At 37.2% G+C, this 20,588-nt stretch overlaps 1 protein-coding gene across 2 annotated transcripts in view; it reads left to right on the forward strand.

Moving 5' to 3' along the window:
• Positions 1–20,588, forward strand: part of LHFPL3 (LHFPL tetraspan subfamily member 3) — a 592,049-nt gene that overhangs the window by 232,415 nt on the left and 339,046 nt on the right. The gene's annotated exons all lie outside the window — the stretch shown is intronic.

Consider the following 20,588-nt stretch of genomic DNA (forward strand, 5'->3'; position numbering starts at 1 on the left):
TGAAATAAGTCAATCGGAGAAAGACAACTATCATATGATCTCCCTGATATGAGGACATGGAGAAGCAACATGGGGGGGTAGGGGGATAGGAGAAGAATAAATGAAACAAGATGGAATTGGGAGGGAGACAAACCATAAATGACTCTTAATCTCACAAAACAAACTGGGGGTTGCTGGGGGGAGGTGGGATTGGGAGAGGGGGAGCGGGCTATGGACATTGGGGAGGGGAGGCGAACCATAAGAGACTATGGACTCTGAAAAACAACCTGAGGGTTTTGAAGGGTCAGGGGTGGGAGGTTGGGGGAACAGGTGGTGGGTGATGGGGAGGGCACGTTTTGCATGGAGCACTGGGTGTTGTGCAAAAAGAATGAATACTGTTACGCTGAAAAAATAAATAAATAAATAAATAAAAAGGGGGAAAAAAAATAACTTGAGAAAAATAAAAATAGAAATACCCTGAGAGACTGTGGACTCTGAGAAACAAACTGAAGGTTTTGGAGGGGAGGAGGGTGGGGGATTAGGAGGGCCTGGTGGTGAATATTATGGAGGGCACATATTGCATGGAGCACTGGGTGTGGTGCATAAACAATGAATCTTGGAAAACTGAAAAAATAAAGTAAAAAAGATACAACATTTTAAAATCTATGGGATGCAGCAAAAGCTGTTCTAACAGGGAAGTGCCTAGTGACATAGTTCTTCCTCAAGAAACAAGAAAAATCTCAAATAAGAAAAATCTAACTTTATACCTAAAGGAACTAGAGAAAAAAAGAACAAATGAAGCCCAAAGATAATAGAAGAAAAGAAATATAAAGGTCAGAGGAGAAATAAATAAGATCATCACTAAATAAAGCAAACAAACAAACAAAAAAACCTGTGGAAAAGATCAATGAAACTAAGAGCTGGTATTTTGAAAAGATAAATAAAATTGGAAATGAACGAGAAGTTACTAATGATACCACAGAAATACAAAGGATCATAGGACATAACTGTGAACAGTTATACTCCAACAAATTGGACAATTTAGAAGAAATGGATAAACTCCTAGAAACATGCAATCTTCTTAGACTGAATTAAGAAGAAATAAAAAATCTGAACATAGTAGATGGCTTCTCTGGTAAATTCTACCAAATATTCAAAGATTTATTACCTATTTTTCTCAAATCTTGCCAAAAATTGAAGAGGAGGGAACATTTATAAACTTATAAGGCCAACATTACTCTGATATCAACACTGGACAAGGAGGGACATCATAAGAAAATTACAGGCCAATATCCCAGTGAACTAGATGCAAAAAAATAAAAATTAGCAAACTGATTCAGCAATACCTTAAAATCATCACACATCATGATCAAGTGGGATCTATTCCAGAGGTGCAAGGATGGTTCAATATCTGCAAGTCAGTCACTATGATATACCACATTAACAAAATAAAGGACGAAAATTATAGGATCATCTTAGTAGTATCTATGCACTTAGGTACTTAGTAGTATCTATGCACATAGTATCTATGCACACAGAACTTTTAACAAAATTCAACATCCATTTATGATTAAAACCCTCAACAAACTGGGTATAGAGGAATTGTACCTCAACATTATAAATTATACATGACAGACCCACACCTAATATACCTAATACACCTCAATGGTGAAAAACTGAAAGCTTTCCTTCCAAGATCAGGAACAAGACGAGGATGCCTACTTGCACCACTATTATTCAACATAATATTGGAAGTCTGAGCCAGAGCAGTTAGACAAGAGAAAGAAATGATATCCAGATTGGTGGGAAAAAAGTAAAACTGTCACTATTTGCAGATGACATGACTTTATATATAGAAACCCTTAATGATGCCACAGAAAAAGACATCTAATAAGCAAATTAATAAACAAATGAACAAATTTAGGAAAATTGAATTCAGTTGCATATTTACACACTAGCAAAGAACAATCAGAAAGAGAAATGAAGAAAACCATCCCATTTACAATTGCATCAAAAAGAGTAAAATTATGAAAGAATATATTTAACCAAGGAGGGTAAGACTTATATGACAAAAACTGTAAGACATTGATGAAAGAAACTGAAGAAGACACAAGTAAATGGAAGGTATACTGTGCTCATGTACTGAAAGAATTAATGTTATAAATGTCATATTACCCAAAGCTATCTATAGATTCAGTGCAACCCCTATCAAAAAACCCAATCAAATTGGCATTTTTCCACAGAAAGAACAAGCAACCCTAAATTTCTCAAGGAATCCCAAAGACTCTTATTAGTCAAAGCAATCTTGAGAAAGAAGAACAAATATAGAGGCATCATGCTCCCTGATTTCAAACTATATTATAAAGCGTACACTAATCAAAACAGTATGTTATTGGCATAAAAACAGACACATAGTTCAGTGGAACAGAATCAAAAGCCTAGAACTAAATTTACCCATATACAAAGGAGACAAAAAATACACAATGGGGAGAAGGCAATCTATTTAATAAATGGTATTGGGAAAACCGGACAACGTGTGCTAAAGAATGAAACTAGACTCTGTCTTACACCATATACAAAAATGAACTCAGAATGGATTAAACACTGTAATATAGGACCTGAAACCATAAAACTCCTAGAATAAAACCTGGTGGTATGCTATTCGACATTGGTCATGGCAATAAATTTTTGGATGTGACTCAATAAACAAAGACAACAAAAACAAAAACAAGTGGGACTACATCAAACTGAAAAACTCTGCACAGCAAAGGAAATCATAAGCAAAATGAAAAGACCACTTATTGAATGAGAAAAGGTATTTGCAAATCATATACCTGATAAGGGGTTAACATTTAAAATTTATAAAGAACTCACACAACTCAGTAGCAAAAAACCCAAGCAATCTTATTTCAAAATGGCCAGAGGAGATGAACAGACATTTTCCCAAAGAATACATGCAGTTGGCCAACAGGCACATGAAAAAACACTCAACATCAGTGATCCTGAGGGAAATGCAAATCAAAACCACAATGAAATATCACCTCACACCTGTTAGAATGACTGGTATCAAAAAGACAAGAAATAGCAAGTGTTGGTGGGGATGTGGAGAAAAGAGAACTCTCGTGCACTGTAATTGGTGCATTCACTGTGGAAAACTGTGGCGGTTCCTCAAAAAATTACAAATAAAATGAACGTTGTCAATTATACTTCAATTTAAAAAAAGTAAAACTACCATCTGATCCAGGAATTCCACTTCTGGATATTTATCTGAAGAAAACAAAAGCACTAATTTGAAAGGATATATGCACCCCTATGTTCATCACAGCATTATTTATCAAAGCTAAGACATGGGAATAACCTAAGTGTCCACAGATGGATGAATGGATAAAGAAGAAGTGGCATATATATGCAAGGAATGTTATTCAGCCTTAAAAATGAATGAAATCTTGCCAGTTGTAACAACATGGATGGACTCTGAGGGAATTATGCTAAGTGAAATAAATCAGACAGTAAGAAATATATGATTTCATTTATGTGTGGAATCTAAAGCAAAACAAAATCTAACAAAACTCATAGATACACAAAAGAGAGTGGTGGCTGCCAGAAGGGAGACAATTTTGGGGGCGGGTGAAACAGCTGAAGGGAGTCAAGAAGTACAAACTTCAAGTTATAAATAAGTCATGGGGATGTAATATACAGTATGGTGACTATAGTCAATAATGTTGTAATACTTGAAATGTATCAAGAGAGTAAATTCTTAAAGTTAACTTTGTATGGGGAAGAATTGTAACCAGATTTATTGGGGCAATCACTTCATAATGTATATAACTGAATTATTGTTGTACACTTGAAATCAGATTGTCCAATTTGTTGGCGTAGAGTTGCTCATAGTATGTTCTTATAATTGTCTGTATTTCTTTGGTGTTAGTTGTGATCTCTCCTCTTTCATTCATGATTTTATTGATTTGGGTCCTTTCTCTTTTCTTTTTGATGAGTCTGGCCAGGGGTTTATCAATCCTATTGATTCTTTCAAAGAACCAGCTCCTAGTTTCATTGATTTTTTCTATTGTTTTTTTGGTTTCTATTTCATTGATTTCTGCTCTGATCTTTATGATTTCTCTTCTCCTGCTGGGTTTAGGGTTTCTTTCTTGTTCTTTCTCCAGCTCCTTTACGCGTAGGGTTAGGTTGTGTACTTGAGACCTTTCTTGTTTCTTGAGAAAGGCTTGTACCGCTATATATTTTCCTCTCAGGACTGCCTTTGCTGTGTCCCACAGATTTTGAACTGTTGTGTTTTCATTATCATTTGTTTCCATGAATTTTTTCAATTCTTCTTTAATTTCCTGGTTGACCCATTCATTCTTTAGAAGGATGCTGTTTAGTCTCCATGTATTTGGGTTCTTTCCAGCTTTCCTCTTGTGATTGAGTTCTAGCTTCAGAGCATTGTGGTCTGAAAATATGCAGGGAATAATCCTAATCTTTTGATACCGGTTGAGACCTGATTTGTGACCCAGGATGTGATCTATTCTGGAGAAGGTTCCATGTGCACTAGAGAAGAATGTGTATTCTGTTGCTTTGGGATGAAATGTTTTGAATATATCTGTGATGTCCATCTGGTCCAGTGTGTCATTTAAGGCCTTTATTTCCTTGTTGATCTTTTGCTTGGATGATCTGTCCATTTCAGTGAGGGGAGTGTTCAAGTCCCCTACTATTATTGTATTATTATTGATGTGTTTCTTTGATTTTGTTATTAATTGGTTGATATAGTTGGCTGCTCCCACGTTAGGGGCATAGATATTTAAAATTGTTAGATCTTCTTGTTGGACAGACCCTTTGAGTAGGATATAGTGTCCTTCCTCATCTCTTATTATAGTCTTTGGCTTAAAATCTAATTGATCTGATATAAGGATTGCCACCCCAGCTTTCTTCTGATGCCCATTAGCATGGTAAATTGTTTTCCACCCCCTCACTTTAAATCTGGAGGTGTCTTCGCGTCTAAAATGAGTTTCTTGTAGGCAACATACTGATGGGTTTTGTTTTTTTATCCATTCTGATACCCTGTGTCTTTTGATTGGGGCATTTAGCCCATTAACATTCAGGGTAACTATTGAGAGATATGAATTTAGTGCCATTAGTAGCCTGTAAGGTGACTGTTACTGTATATTGTCTCTGTACCTTTCTGATCTACTACTTTTAGGCTCTCTCTTTGCTTAGAGGACCCCTTTCAATATTTCCTGGAGAGCTGGTTTGGTGTTTGCAAATTCTTTCAGTTTTTGTTTGTCCTGGAAGCTTTTTATCTCTCCTTCTATTTTCAATGATAGCCTAGCTGGATAGAGTATTCTTGGCTGCATGTTTTTCTCGTTGAGTGCTCTGAATATATCATGCCAGCTCTTTCTGGCCTGCCAGGTCTCTGTGGATAAGTCTGCCGCCAATCTAATATTTTTACCATTGTATGTTACTGATTTCTTTTCTCGGGCTGCTTTCAGGATTTTCTCTTTGTCACTAAGACTTGTAAATTTGTATTATCTGTCAGTTATACCTCAATTTTTTTAAAAAAAGAAACAAAAAGAATCTCTGATCTTTTGCAATGTGTTTTGTATTGTCCATCAATTTTATGCAGTCATTCTTGTTTATTTGGTTTTGATGAACAGCTCAATGTTTTTGCTGGAAAGTATGGTTTCTGTTTTTGTTTTTAAACAAAAAAATTTTTTATTTATTTTTTGTAACCTCTACACCCAGTGTGAGCTGGAACTCACAACCCTGAGATCTAGAGATGCAAACTCCTCTAGCTGAACTAGCCAGGAGCCCCCTGTTTTGTTGTTGTTGTTGTTGTTTTGTTTCATTTTTTGTTTTTGTTTTGTTTTGTTAGGTAGACTCCATGCCCAGTGTGGAGCCCAGTGCAGGGCTTAAACTCTCAACCCTGTGATCAAGACCTGAGCTGAGATCAAGAGTAGGACACTTAACCAACTGAGCCACCTAGGTGCCCCTGTTTGTTTGTTTTTAAAGATTTTGTTTATTTATTTGTTTGACAGAGAGAGAAATAGCAAGAAAGGGAACTCAAGCAGGGGGAGTCGGGGTGGGAGAAGCAGGCTTCCCACTGAGGATGCAGGGCTCCATCCCCTCCTTCCCACCATGACCTGAGCTAAAGGTAGACACGACTGAGTCACCCCTACATCCTTGTTTTTGTTTTTTTGAAATGCTCTTATCAATCTTACTTGATTTGCCATTCTTGCCTTCATTTAGGAAAAGGTTTATAATATAGTTATTTTCATTAATACTTGTTTTTCTTATACATTGTAGATGATTTGCAAATCTTTTTTTAAAATTTAAGTTCAATTAGCCAAGGCATAGTATCATTAGTTTTTGATATAATGTTCAATGATTCATTAATTGCATATATCACCCAGTGCTCATGATACCATACCATCTTGTTATCATGTTCCACATCTTGCAAGTCAACCAACCAAACAGCAAGCCAATAACCTGATTGAAAAGACCATTGGGATATGTTTTATCCTTTTCAAGTATAGCATTTTATACATAAGAACTCAATATAAATTAAGTGATCAGCTGGCTATGCAGAAATATTAAAGTTGGCGTTCAGTCAAGGACTTAATGATTGAGTGTTAGGCAAATGGTATTGCAATAACTGGTCATCCCACTATAGAAAATTTTTAATAACAATAGTAATAGCTACCATTTGTAAGCTATAATTTACTATTAATAACCATTTTGTGCTTATTATGTGCCAGGCATTATGCTAAGCACTCCACACATAATAACTCACTTGATTCTCGCAACAGTCTCATGGTGTGGCTACTGCAATTTTGTATTAGAGATAATAGATGAAGGAACCTGACCAGAGTTATATACGCCAGATAGAATTAGGATTCACACCTCTGTTTGTCAGACCTAGGACTTGTGTCCATAACCCTTATGTTCTGGATTCTATTGCCTCTAATTTTACTGACTGATGTTCAGAGGCCTCAGTCAGAGTCACAGTTTCCTGATGTAATGCTTCGACTTTAAGAAAATCCTTCCCCACATTATGAAATACACCACTTAGGTAGGTAAAACAGCTAGCAGGAGAAACTGATGACATTCAGTTCTGTTTTATCCAATTCAACATATATTTATGGAGTGCCTCTGGTGCCAAAGATATAGAACTGGTTATTGGAAAGATACAAAGATATTTGAATCATATAACGAATTCATCTAGATACATCATAGAATCTGGTCATCTAAGTTAAAATTATGTTTTTATGTGAGAAAGAAACGAAACATACAAAATTAGGCATAAAGAAATGTGTTCTCCTGAGTGTTTTTTTTCTTAAGTTTTCAATAATGCCTTACCCAAGAAATCAGATGTAAGTGCACCCAGTCTAGTACAGAAGGCCCTGGGAAGGGAAGGGGTAGAGGGTAGGAAGTTTGGCCTTGAAATCACACACTGCTGGGCTCTCTGGCTCTGAAACCTGTGAGGGCCACCCCATTGACAAGAGACACCCACCTTGTCTCTTGTGTAGAAAAATATCCCTGGATTCCCAAGGTGAGTCTAGAACACTGGGGAAGAAAGCACCATCCTTTCAGTGCTGGTGTAGGGGCTCAGAATCTGACTGTGTGAATGTGAATTACCCATGCTCGTTGCTCCCATTACAGCAACTCCCCTATAGTGATAATGAAATATAAGCTGAAGGACATCAGTGATGGAATCTTGTGAACCTGGAAAATTAAGTAACAGTGGGTGGCCTGCATTGATCTGGAAAGCCATTTTGCAAGTGGCTTAATTTATCATCAATAGAAAATACTAGTAATTAGAGTTAAAATTGTAGTTGACCAGTAGTCTTTAGAAAAGTACAAATACATCTTTGAAATTACTTATGCTTTTGAATGTACGAATTGGATTTACTGGAAAACTTTTAAGTCCTGTGGAGAAACCTTATTCAGTGTTGTGGCTCATGGATATTTTGAAAGAAACTAAAGCCCTCCAGAAAATCATAAATTTAAATCTACCTCCTGTTCAGATTGTTCTGTGGTTCAAATAATATGTTTAAGAAGCTAATGCATAAAATGAAATGCTGCTATTTACTTAAACACTCTTTTTAAAGCTATATTAGAGAATCAGGACTAAACTGGCCTATTAGTTGAATTGGTCCAACTTGGCCGAAGCAGGTTTGTTCAGTAGATGTTTGAAGAAGTTGTGTTGGTGAAGAAGGGAAGAGAAAGGATTGGCTGGAAATGGAAGAAGAGAGATGGAAGCTGTCTGAATGTTTGTACACAGGGTAAATACTAATTTAAAACACAGATCACTTACTGCTTGACACTTCACAGAATGTCATTGAACAAATGTACGTTCTTTATTGGGTTGGATAAGTTACTCTCCTTGCATGAACAGCGCCATGCTTTATCTTCCTGACTATCTATAATTCTTAATCATCTTACCATATGACCTGTCAATCTAAAAGATCAATCTGGGGCAAGTATAGTCATAGGTATGTGTCAGGTTGCATCTTAATCTATCAGAAAATATGATAATAAGTGTCTTTTATACAAAAATTGGGTCTGTAAAGGTACAGAATACTTTTTGTTAATCTTCAACTTTTATAGCCATTCTATTATCAGTCAACTAATACTCTGAGCTCCCATTCTGGGGCAACCACTGATTAGTCTGTTTGTGCCCCTATGTGATATGGCCAACAAGCATGGTACACTGTGAATGCTTACAGCCATACATTCACCAAAGGGAAATGGCATTTCAACAAGAAGAGCCAAACAGGAATAGGAATTAAGAGGTAAGCTCTAATGAATTTTGTGGCTCAGAACCCACCTTTTCCAACCTTATTGGCTACGCTCAGCTTCCACATTTGGAAATAAAAAATACCCTGACTTTTCATGACTAGCCTTTCTTTTTTATTTTTTTTTTTGAAGATTTTATTTATTTATTTGACAGACAGAGATCACAAGTAGGCAGAGAGGCAGGCAGAGAGAGAGAGAGAGAAGGAAGCAGGCTTCTGGCCAAGCAGGGAGCCTGATGTGGGGCTTGATCCCAGGACTTTAGGATCATGACCTGAGCCGAAGGCAGACACTTAAAGACTGAGCCATCCAGGTGCCCCATGACTAGTCTTTCTATGCACATTTAGAATTTAGGTTGTAGGGGAGCCTAGGTGGCTCAGTCCATTAAGCCTCTGCCTTCTGCTCAGGTCGTAATCCAAAAGTGCTGTGATCGAGCCCTGTGTTGGGCTCCCTGCTCAGCAGGGGATCTGCTTCTCCCTCTTCCTTTGCCCTTCCCCCTATTCATGATCTCTCTCAAAAAATCTAAAAAAAAAAGAAGAAATTGGGTTGTAAACGGTATTTATACTAGGGCTTGCTTTTGAGTGTTCTTTTTTAATATTATGGAAGAAAAACAATGGGTTTTCAAGTAAGTTCCAAAGATTGCTCATATTATTAAAACTGAGAGTTGTAGAGAGCACTAATAACCTTGTTGTAATCTCTTTCCCATTGGGCCAATCCATGGCCCCAGAAATCTTGCCTTCTTCCCCCATTATGATACCAGGACAGTTGGGTACCCTATTCATGGAGAATTAATTAGTATTCTTTAAGATGAGAAGTTTTGAGGATATGCTTGGTCCATGTCCCTTCTGTGCTGTTTATTTCCTGTTTACCCACACACCAAGGGAAAACATCATTTCTTAAATGCAAATTTTCATTTCATAACTACATTGCAGGAGGTACTTCATAAGGAGAAAATGTTGTAACCTTTGAAACAAAGCAAAAATTCTTCTTTTCTTCAAGTCATGTGCTCATGGCTCATCCCTCACACTCTTTCATGCCAGAATTCCCCAATGACTGCTTAGAATTTCTGGCAAACTCGGTTTTATTTACATAGCTTTTTCCCAGACAGCTATATATTTTATGTATGTTGTATATAAAATAGAATCAGCTTTATATCAAACTAAGTTTTTAGATGATACAGGCTTTCTGTGAAAGCAGTTTCTAAAATAATTGCTACTAATTGAGATCCCATGCATATTTTAGAAGATTGTATTTCCTTTAACAGTGAGTTCAATAACTTCTCAAAACTTATGTCCAAAGGAACACCTGCGCAATAGAGCAGCGTTTCATCAGAGCAAGGTTTTAAGTCCTCTGAATAAATCAGTCATTCTTAGGAAATGCCACTGTTCTGATGAGACTTCTTTAGGAACAGCCAATGCAGCTCTCATTCACCTTGGTTATACCCACACAACACCATGCCAGGAGATGTGGGCATTTTGTATTTTTCTTTTTGAATATACTGATGTCTCCGAAGCTGGGGCGTCAGTCCATCTGTGGCATCAAATGAAGAACTGTATGACCTTTGGTATCAAAACCAACAGACACCTAGGACAAAAGTACTCTTCCAGGGACAAAGCTATGTTTGTTTACTCCTCTTGATTGGAGGTCCTAGTAATTTTTTAGACAGTATTAGAAAGCTGTGTTGTCAGCGATCCGCCCTCCGTGAAGAAAGTGAGTGGGGCTGGTGAGTAGGTGAGAAGACTTCTTTACTTTTGTGCCTGAAGGTAGCCCCAGCAACCAAGTACAATTTTCTACAAGCTCCTGTGGGTCTCCGCCTCGTGCTATAGAGGTTATACCTTAAGTACAAAAGGACAAGCCCTGCTACTGAACTAATGGTCATGCCAGCTACTTTGTCCTGTGGACCCTTCCACCTCTTCCAGGAGATACTTTTCCTCCCATCTGTCTGAGCCCTGGCCCAGACTCCTGCTACTGCCCTCTCAGTCAGGTCTCCAGGTACCAACAGTAGCTTCCCCAGAAGCTGTACTTTGCTGTTCTGTAGATTCGAAGATGTCAGGATGAAGGATCCTAATTCCAATACCTTTCTTAAATTGCCCTGCTTGGGGCACCTGGGTGGCTCCATCAGTTGAGTGTTTGGCTCTTAGTCTCAGCTTAGGTGATGATCTCAGGTTCTCAGGTCATGATCTCAGGTTCACGGAATAGAGCCCAGCAGTGTGGCTCTGCTTTCAATGGGGAGTCTGCTTTTCTCCCTCTCCACCTGCCCCTCCCCCTGCTCATGCCCTTGCTCTGTCTCTCTTAGATAAATAAATAAATCTTTTAAAAAAATTACCCTCCTTTTCAGTCCCCCTGCCCCTATTCTCTGGGCCCTCAAGGAATCCTGGAGGCAGAGAGATTCTAGGAGGATCCTTAAAGTATATATCTGGGATTGATCGGGGGAGAATTTTGAAATTCAAACTCCACGTACAGCAACAGACTTGGTAGATTCAAGGAACTCTCAAGGTGATTCTGATGTGCAGTCCTGGCTAAGCATCTAAGACCACATGACACTCTTTTTCTTGTGCCAAAGATACTTGGGTTTCACTCCTCTCCCTCACCAAACTGCGAGCTCCTTGAGGGCAGAGGTCATGTTCTATTCTTCTCTGAATCTTACCACCTCTCTTATGGTAGCTACTCAGTATTTATAGGAGAGATGGGAAGTTCTTTAGCTCAGAAAGTCAAAGCTGCAGAATGTTAAATGTCTTAGCCAAGGTCAGAGAATGGATTTGTTGCATGGATCATCTCAGCTCATTGTATTTTTCCAGTACCATCATCTGAACTTATCCTCTGGCTTTATAATATCTGCCTATCCTCTCTCTGGTGGGACCTAACCCCTGATTGCAGCTGATAGGACATGCCCAAAACTATGCTGCCCATCTGGCAGTTTTCCTGTTCCCTTTCAGTTGTCTCTGTCTTCTTACCACCCTGGGATATAGTGTAGATTCTTAACTCCCAAGAAACGCACTGGTGGTGCCCTTCCAGAGGTTAGAGGAACCAGAATTCATCTCTTAAATCATTATAAATCAACAACTAAACTTTACAATTGGCTCCTCAGAGTCCTATTAAATTTCCCCTGATGCTGTTCCTGGGGATGCAAAACAACATAATGTTACTAAAAGTCTAGTGGACTCTTTGAGTTATGTGAATTAATAAGAAAAGAAGCTTTGTGTTGACTGACTATTGACACATGTATTGAATATATGTAAAACTGACAAGCTAACAAATATATCTTAATGATAACAAAGACCTCTCTAAGAATCAATAGATTTTGGTGATTGGTCTTCATTGGAGGAGTCACAGACTCTATTGCCATATTTTTGTTAAATTGGGTTTTTCAATTCATCTTTTATATTGCAGTCCAGGATAGATGGCCAACTACCGACAATACAGTGATTGAAGTACAGGGAATCAGAGGATGTAGTCTTCCTCTGTCCTTACTTTCCTTCCATGGGCCATGCTTTGTCTTATATTTATGTCTAGTGTAGCACCCATGACATTGTACCACAAGTATTTGTTTTAATGACCATGTCCTCTCCTAGACTCCAGGCAGCATAAGAGCAGAGAAATGTCTGGTCCATTTTCGTATAACCAGCATCTAGCTGAGGCTCAATAAACACGTTTAAATGAATGGATGACATGTGACCTGCATAGTGAAGATTAATATTTTTACTTTCAAGACAAAGGTATGAAAGAATTGCACATGACTTTATCACTCAGCGATCTCTTCATAGCAACCATTGGAAATACATGATGGCTAACATTTGATGATGGCTGACACTTACTGAGAAATTATTATGTGCTGAGCACAATGCTTAGCTTTGGATACTGTGCCATTTAATTCTGACAGCAAGCCCTATTGGCTAGATTCTATTGTTTCCCCTGTGTGTACGAGATGCAGACGAGATTTAGGAAAGTTGAGTAAATTGCCGCAGGTCACATAGTCTGTAAATAATGGAAATAAAATTCAAACCCAGCTCTTGTTGACACTAGAGACTGTCTTCTCCACTGCTGCTCTATACTGCCCTCCCTATCCTACTGCCACCCAATTTCCTGATTATCTTCAGGGATAATCTTAAAACAAACTCAGGAGAATCATGTAAATATTTGCTGTAGCAAAGTCATGACTCATTATGTTTTGGAGCACCAGAGTCTTATATGAAAATGTTAATTTCTCCAAAATATGTTTGCTCTTAAATGTTTAAAGTGCCGCTTAATTTAGACTGTTTCTGCATTATGAAAGCTGTACTTTCCACCAGCCATTGGAAAATTGTGAGATGAGTGGAATTTGTCATTTCAGAGCAAATACCAAATCAGTTTCGACTGATGGATTGATTGAAGCCTTCCCATTTCCACCTTTTGTCTGCCCTTGTCAGTCTTCATATGCTCAGTGGTCATCGGCACTGCTTATACCCCTTGTGATGGCCCATGTTGCACCTAAGAGTGGCTCATGCATCAGACTTTTCTGATGACTTACATATATGAGAAAGCTTTAGCCAAAAGAATAGCTTTTTTTTTTTTTGCATAAACCTCTACTCCTTTATTTTTTTTCTTTTTTTTTTAGATTTTATTTATTCATTTGACAGAGAGAGATCACAAGTAGGCAGAGAGAGAGAGAGAGAGAGAGAGAGAGAGAGAGAGAGGAGGAAGCAGGCTCCCTGCCAAGCAGAGAGCCCGATGCGGGACTCGATCCCAGGACTCTGGGATCATGACCTGAGCTGAAGGCAGAGGCTTAAACCACTGAGCCACCCAGGTGCCCCAAGAATAGCTTTTTACAGTGGAATTTCAGGAGCTCAGCTGATTATGTCTTCAGTGACACCACCAATGTGTTCAGAAGACCTGGATTCAAATCAGGACTTGGCCCCAGTGGTATGATTTTGCACTTTTTATCATGTGACAAGCCAAAAATTGAAGCAGTTGTCTTGAACTTCAGTCTCCTTGAAAATGGACAGATGCTCTATCTGAAGATAACTTACTTCCAGTGCCTATCCCTGTTTATCTTAGGGTGGATGCCTAGGAGCTATATTGTCTCTACTATCATGTTTCTACCAGCAGAAGTGTTCCTAACAAACACTGTGCTTCTTTTTTATGGACTCATATATGTGAATATATACCTTACCTAAATAATTCTGCCTTTCCTTCTAGTAATCATTCTGAAATATTAGCTGTTTTTATCTTGTAAGAATCAGACATTTGTACATTATTCAGACATCCTTTCTCCTTAGTGTTCACCTGTAAAAAGAGCTCTTCTGAAGAATCCAGCACATGTGAATAACAGTAGCAATCGAACGAAAATGTTAATTTGATTATATTTCATGCTGTGCTTAAATTCAGCTTCAGTGTTAAAAACCTCATATAAAATCCTTCAGCAACTTCACCCTAAGTGGTTTGCCAGTAATTCATACTTCTCATTTTTATGCAATGCCCTGAAGTGATTATTTTAGACTGTCTAACAAAAAGGCCATGAAGAAGTTAAGAATTTATCATTTTGTCCATTCAAAAGACCATAAATAATTCTCCGTTAAACCAAACTTTCCTGTTCTTTTCAGTCTTTAATCAATGACAAAAATAGGATATAACATGAAGTTCTGTGTTTCAGCATAATCAGAGAATATTCCACTTGGAAGGAGACTCAGAGCTCCTCTGTTGTCCATCCTTTGCTTCTTCCCAGTGTGGCCATCTTGTCTTTGAGGTCCTTGGCAAGTGGTTCCTAAGACTTTTCTTGAGCACATTAAGTGAAAAGGAGTTCACTCCTTTGAAGTAAGACAAATCCATCAATGGGTGGCTCAGGTTATAAGAAAAATGCTCTTTGAATAGAAATAAAAATAAAAATCTGCTTCCCTGTTATTTCCACCAATTAACCTGAATCCTGCCTTCAGAAGAAACACTGCATACATTTCATTATCCCCCCCACCGCCCCTGCCACTGGCAACCTGTTAAGTATTTGCAGACAACCAAGTTTTCTCAAGGCTAAACATCCTCACACTCTCTTCCTCCCTCAGAGGCATGGTGTTTAGTGTATTTACCATCCTATTGATTCTCTAGAGGTACTCTATTTTTGGTAAACGTTTTTGTTGAAATTATACTTTTTTAATACTTTTTCTTATTTTAAAAATCTGAAAATATGCAATAGATAAAGTAGATCATAAAATCCTTCTAAAATCAGAACATCTCCCCCCCCCCCAAGGGGTAACCATTCTGAGACATGTGTTGTGTATTCCTCTGGTTGCCAGTCTGTCTTATAAATAGTACAGATTTTAACGAGTAATTCTATTCCCTTCATGAGGTATACCACGCGAGTTTTAACAAAATGAATTTGTGGAATCAAAAATCATTGTGGTGTTTTCAAGTATTTTCCTCACAGATTTGAATCTATATTTTATTATTTTTTCAAAAAGTTCTTGAAATACCATACAACTAATTTTTGGCTCACAAATGGTCTGCCTTTTAGAGGTGTGGCTTTGGAAGAAAGAGAGAAATGTGGGTTTCCATTTGGCGAATGATTAAGTGTGTTTCTGCAAATTATAAATCTGACAAGGGATTAATATCCAAACCATGTAAAGAACACAACTTAATATAAAAAGATCTGAGAAAAAATTGGCAGAAGACTTGAATACAAATTTTTCAAAGACATATAGATGACCAACAGGCACATAAGAAATTGCTTAACATCACTAATCATCAGGGAAATGCAAATCAAAACTGTAGTGAGCTATCAGTTCACACTAGTCAGATTGGCTGTTAACAAAAACATGGGTAAAAAAAACCCAAATGTGTTGGGGAACCCTCATATACTGTTGGTGGGAATATAAGTTGGTGTAACCACTATAGAAAGCAGTATGGAAGTTCCTCAAAAAATTAAAAATAAAAATACCATTTGATCAAGTAATTCTACTTCTGGTACTTATCCAAAGAGAACAAAAACACCAACTTGAAGAGATATATGCACCCTTATGTTTATTCCAACATTATTTATTGTAGCCAGGATATGGAAGAAACTGAAGTGATAGATGAATATGTAAAGAAGATACAGTATACGGTAAACACAGTGGAGTATTACTCAGCATAAAAAGGAATGAGATCTTGCACTTTGCAACACATGGATAGACCTAGAGGGTATTATGCTGAGGGAAATAAATCAGACAGAGAAAGGCAAATACCTTATGATTCGACTTACATGTGAAATCCAAAAAACAAAAGAAACAAAACAGAAACAGACTCATAGATCCAAGAAACAACCTATTGAGTACCAGAGTGGGGAGAGATTGTGGGGGTGGCAGGTTAAATAGGTAAAGAGAATTAAGAGGTACTAACTTCCAGTTATAAAATAAATAATTCTTGGGGATGTAATGTACTGCATAGAGAAATTAGTCAATAATATTGTAATAACTTTATATGGTAACCAGACTTATCCTGGGGATCATTTTGTAATGCATAAAATATCAAATCTCTATCATGTACACCTGGAATTAATAGGATACTGTGTGTCAGTTATACTTCAATTTTTAAAAAGAAGATTCTACTTGAGAAGAGGAAGAATTTTATAGCTTCATAGACTTAAAGCCTTTTGCAGAGATTCCCTTTTCTTCAGTCACTGGGAACATTCATAATTATGTTGTCCATTAATTTTTACATAAACCAATGTCCCAGAATTGTGTTTTCTCTTTGAAAAATGTGGTCAACCCTGTTGTATTCTGCTCGATAATTTTGCAAAAGAGCAAAAAGTTTCTTAGTACTTCATAACACCACGTATTCCCTAATAGTGTTCTGCTTTGAAGAGTTAATCTTGTATAGGGATGAAAGTAAAACAGTGTTTTCCTGAGTGTGGAGCATCTCCACTGGTATTACAGTAGATGGTTTTTAGGCATTTTAGGGACCACAGCAAATACATTGAATTATAATGAGAAAAGTATTTCTTCTTCAATTATCTTTCAGTTCTGTTAATTAAAAGAAGAACAAAATCACATGTTGGTTTTAAACATTAATCAGTTTCCTTTTAAGTAGAAAGAGCAAGTCTTTTCAGGAACACCTTTTGGCTGACCACAAGATTTAGCTAGAATTAGATAGAATTGTTTTACCTGAAGGTTTTGAAGGGTCAGTGGTGGGAGGTTGGGGGAACAGGTGGTGGGTAATAGGGAGGGCACGTTTTGCATGGAGCACTGGGTGTTGTGCAAAAACAATGAATACTGTTACGCTGAAAAAATAAATAAAATGGAAAAATAAATAAATAAATAAATTTTAAAAAATAGAATTGTTTTATTTCACTTTATTTACATTAACAATTACCTCATATTTATGGCAACTGATACTCATTTTCTATTAAAGCTAGTATAGGAAATTTCCTTTCAATCAATTGATTGAAGGAAGAAAAATGTGTTGATTTAAAGAAAAAAGTACTTAATAAATGAAGCACAGGTGGTGTTTGGCTATTAAGCCATATGTGGATGGATTTAGGAAACCCACATGTAAATGATATACAAATAGGATGAGAGCATATTCCTATTTTGGAGTTTGCTCCATTTAGATTTTTTTTTTTTTCGTCTCTCCTGGTCTCAGCTACAGTCATGCACCAGTCACTGAAAGACCCATTCTACTAATGCAAGAAGCCTAGGTGTGGGGTGGGAGAAAACTGTGACTATTTTGGTCTTCCTTCAGCAAGTTCTCAGTGGCCCTTCCCCAGGGAAAGGTATTACTGGGGGACATTCCCTTTCTCTGATTCTGGCCATCACTGATTCTGGCCACGATATTTTCCATTGCACAGCTGTGTGCTGCGTGCTCCTCTTGCCTTTCAGAGTGCACCATCTAAGCTTTCTCCTTTGTCTTTGTTAAAAAGGAAGACTATTTGACTTTAATTTTGGTGTCAGCGACAATGACATCTTTCCACAAAAGAGCATGCATTGGAAGAGGCAGAGGATGGAATGATGGATATTTTCAATAAAAGATTATTGCATCATAGCTTAAAAACTTTTACTGCTAATTCAGGTCTCTTGATTGTGGCCAAAGCAATACAAGTGCACTCAACAATAGGTACCTATAAAAAACCCCAACAAAATTAAGGAGTTGTAGACTTTCTCAGTAATGTAAGTGTCATATCTAGATGGTTTAATTGTCTACTCAGTACACCGTTGCTTCCTTTGAAAAGAAATATACCACAACAGGTCACCAGCATGCATTCTCATGCACAGAGTTCCATTTAGGGATGGAGCAGAGACAAGGCATCCTAGATAAGATACAAAAAGTCATATGATATGATTAATGGATTATTAATTTTTAGAGAATTAGAGTAAAATACACTTTACATAAAATTTTGTCAAAAATATAACTATTACCTTTTTATTCAGAAAATCCCTTAAGGAACTTCATGTTTTTAAAGAGTTTCGGTAAATGCTAGATCTGTGAAAGATTGCTTAAAGCAAATAGCAGATTACAGAATTCCCAATCCTATTGTAGTCTTTTTCTTTCCTTAAAGAGGGAGAAGAGAGTGGAACTACCAAGGTACCCTCTAGAAACTAAAATGGGTGGGGGGGAAGGGCCATAAGAATTTGGGGATGGTAAACATAGATATTGTCAAAAATCCTTCTATTTATAAGTTTCTTCCCACAAAATCCTTCCCACCTACTCTGAAGGGATAGGTGCTAAAAGATCTTTTTTTATTTTGTAAAGTCTACTTTATTTAATAGTTAATTTATTTGTTAATCTAGGATTTTCCTCCAGGCTTAGGGTTTTACCACTTGTAATATTCTGTATATGTTGCTGTTCTATAAAAAAGAAAGCAGTATGGGAGCGGAGAAAGAGGAGCAGTAGGATGACAGATGGAAAATATGACACTCTCTGCATGCAGATCCTAAGAAAAGGATGAGAAAGTATGCCCTGATATATATATTTTTTAATTTTTATTTTAGTTCAATTAATTAACATATAATGTATTATTGGTTTCAGAGGTACAGGTCTACGATTCATCAGTCTTATATAATATCCACTGCTCATTACATCACATGCCTTCCTTAATGTCCATCACCCAGATAGCCCATCCTTCCACCACACTCCCCTCCAGCAACCCTCCGTTTGTTTCCTATGATTAAGAGTCTCTTATGGTTTGTTGCTCTTTCTGGTTTTGTCTTGTTTTATTTTTTCCTCTCTTCTCCTATTATCCTCTGTTTTGTTTCTTAAATTCCACATATCAGTGAGATCATATGATAATTGTCCTTTTCTGACTGACTGGTTTCATCTAGTTCCATTGATGTCATTGCAAATGGTTAGGTTTCATTTTCATTTATAAGGTGGTATCTCATTGTGGTTTTGATTTGTATTTCCCTGATGCCAAGTGATGTGGAACATTTTTTCATGTGTCTGTTGGCCATTTGGCTGTCTTCTTTGGAGAAATGTCCCTGTCTTCTGCCCATTTTTGACTGGATTATTTGTTCTTTGGGTGTTGAGTTTAATAAGTTTTTTTTATAGATTTTGGGTGCTCACCATTTATCTGATATGTTGCTTGAAAATATTTTCTCCCATTCTGTTGGTTGTCTTTAGTTTTGTTGACTATTTCCTTTGCTGTGCAGAAGCTTTTTATCTTGACGAAGTCCCAGTAGTTCATTTTTACCTTTGTTTCCCTTGCCTTTGGAGATGTGTCATGAAAGAAGTTGCTGTGGCCAAGGTCACAGAAGTTGCTGCCTGTGTTGTTCTCTACGATTTTGATGGATTCTTGTCTCCCATTTAGGTCTTTCATCCATTTTGTGTCTATTTTTGTTTATGGTGTGAGACAATAGTCCAGTTTTGTTCTTCTGCATGTGGCTGTCCATTTTCCCAACAGCATTTGTTGAAGAGACTGTTCATTTTCTGTTGGATATTCTTTCCTGCTTTGTCGAAGATTAGTTGACGATAGAGTTGAGGGTTCACTTCTGGGTTCTCAATTCTCTTCCATTGATCTGTGTGTCTGTTTTTGTGCCGGTACCATACTGTCTTGGTGATGACAGCTTTGTAAGAGCTTGAAGTCTGGAATTGTGATGCCACTGGTTTCAGTTTTCTTTTTCAACATTACTTTATCTATTCAGGGTCTTTTCTGGTTCCATACAAATTTTAGGATTATTTGCTCCAGTTCTGTGAAAAAAAAAGTTGATGGTATTTTGATAGGGATTGCATTGAGTATGTAGATTGCTCTAGGTATCATAGGCATCTTAATAATATTTGTTCTTTCAATCCATGACCATGGAACTTTTTTTCATTTCTTTGTGTCTTCTTCAATTTCTTTCATGAGTGTTCTACAGTTTTCTGAGTACAGATCCTTTGGCTCTTTAATATTCCTAGGTATTATATGGTTTTGCATGCAACTGTAAATGGGATTGACTCATTAATTTTTTTTCTATCTCATTGTTAGTATGTCAAAATGCAACTGATTTCTGTGCATTGATTCTATATCCTGCCACTTTTCTGAATTCCTGTAGAGTTCTAGCAATTTTGGGGTGGAGTCTTCTAGATTTTCCACATAGAGCATCGTGTCACCTGCAAAGAGGAGAATTTGACTTCTTCTTTGCCAATTTGGATGCCTTTTATTTCTTGTTGTCTGATTGCTGAGGCTAGGACTTCTATTATTGCCCTATATATTACATACATACATACATACATACATATATAATATATATATAACATATATATGTATATATATAGTATGTTATATATGTATGTATATATAAAGATTTTATTTATTTATTTGACAGAGAGAGACACAGCAAGAGAGGAACACAAGCAGGGGAAGTGGGAGAGGGAGAAGCAGGCTCCCCGCAGAGCAGGGAGCC

The sequence above is a fragment of the Meles meles genome, chromosome 10 (assembly GCF_922984935.1).
Source record: "Meles meles chromosome 10, mMelMel3.1 paternal haplotype, whole genome shotgun sequence".
Taxonomy (NCBI): Eukaryota; Metazoa; Chordata; class Mammalia; order Carnivora; family Mustelidae; genus Meles; species Meles meles.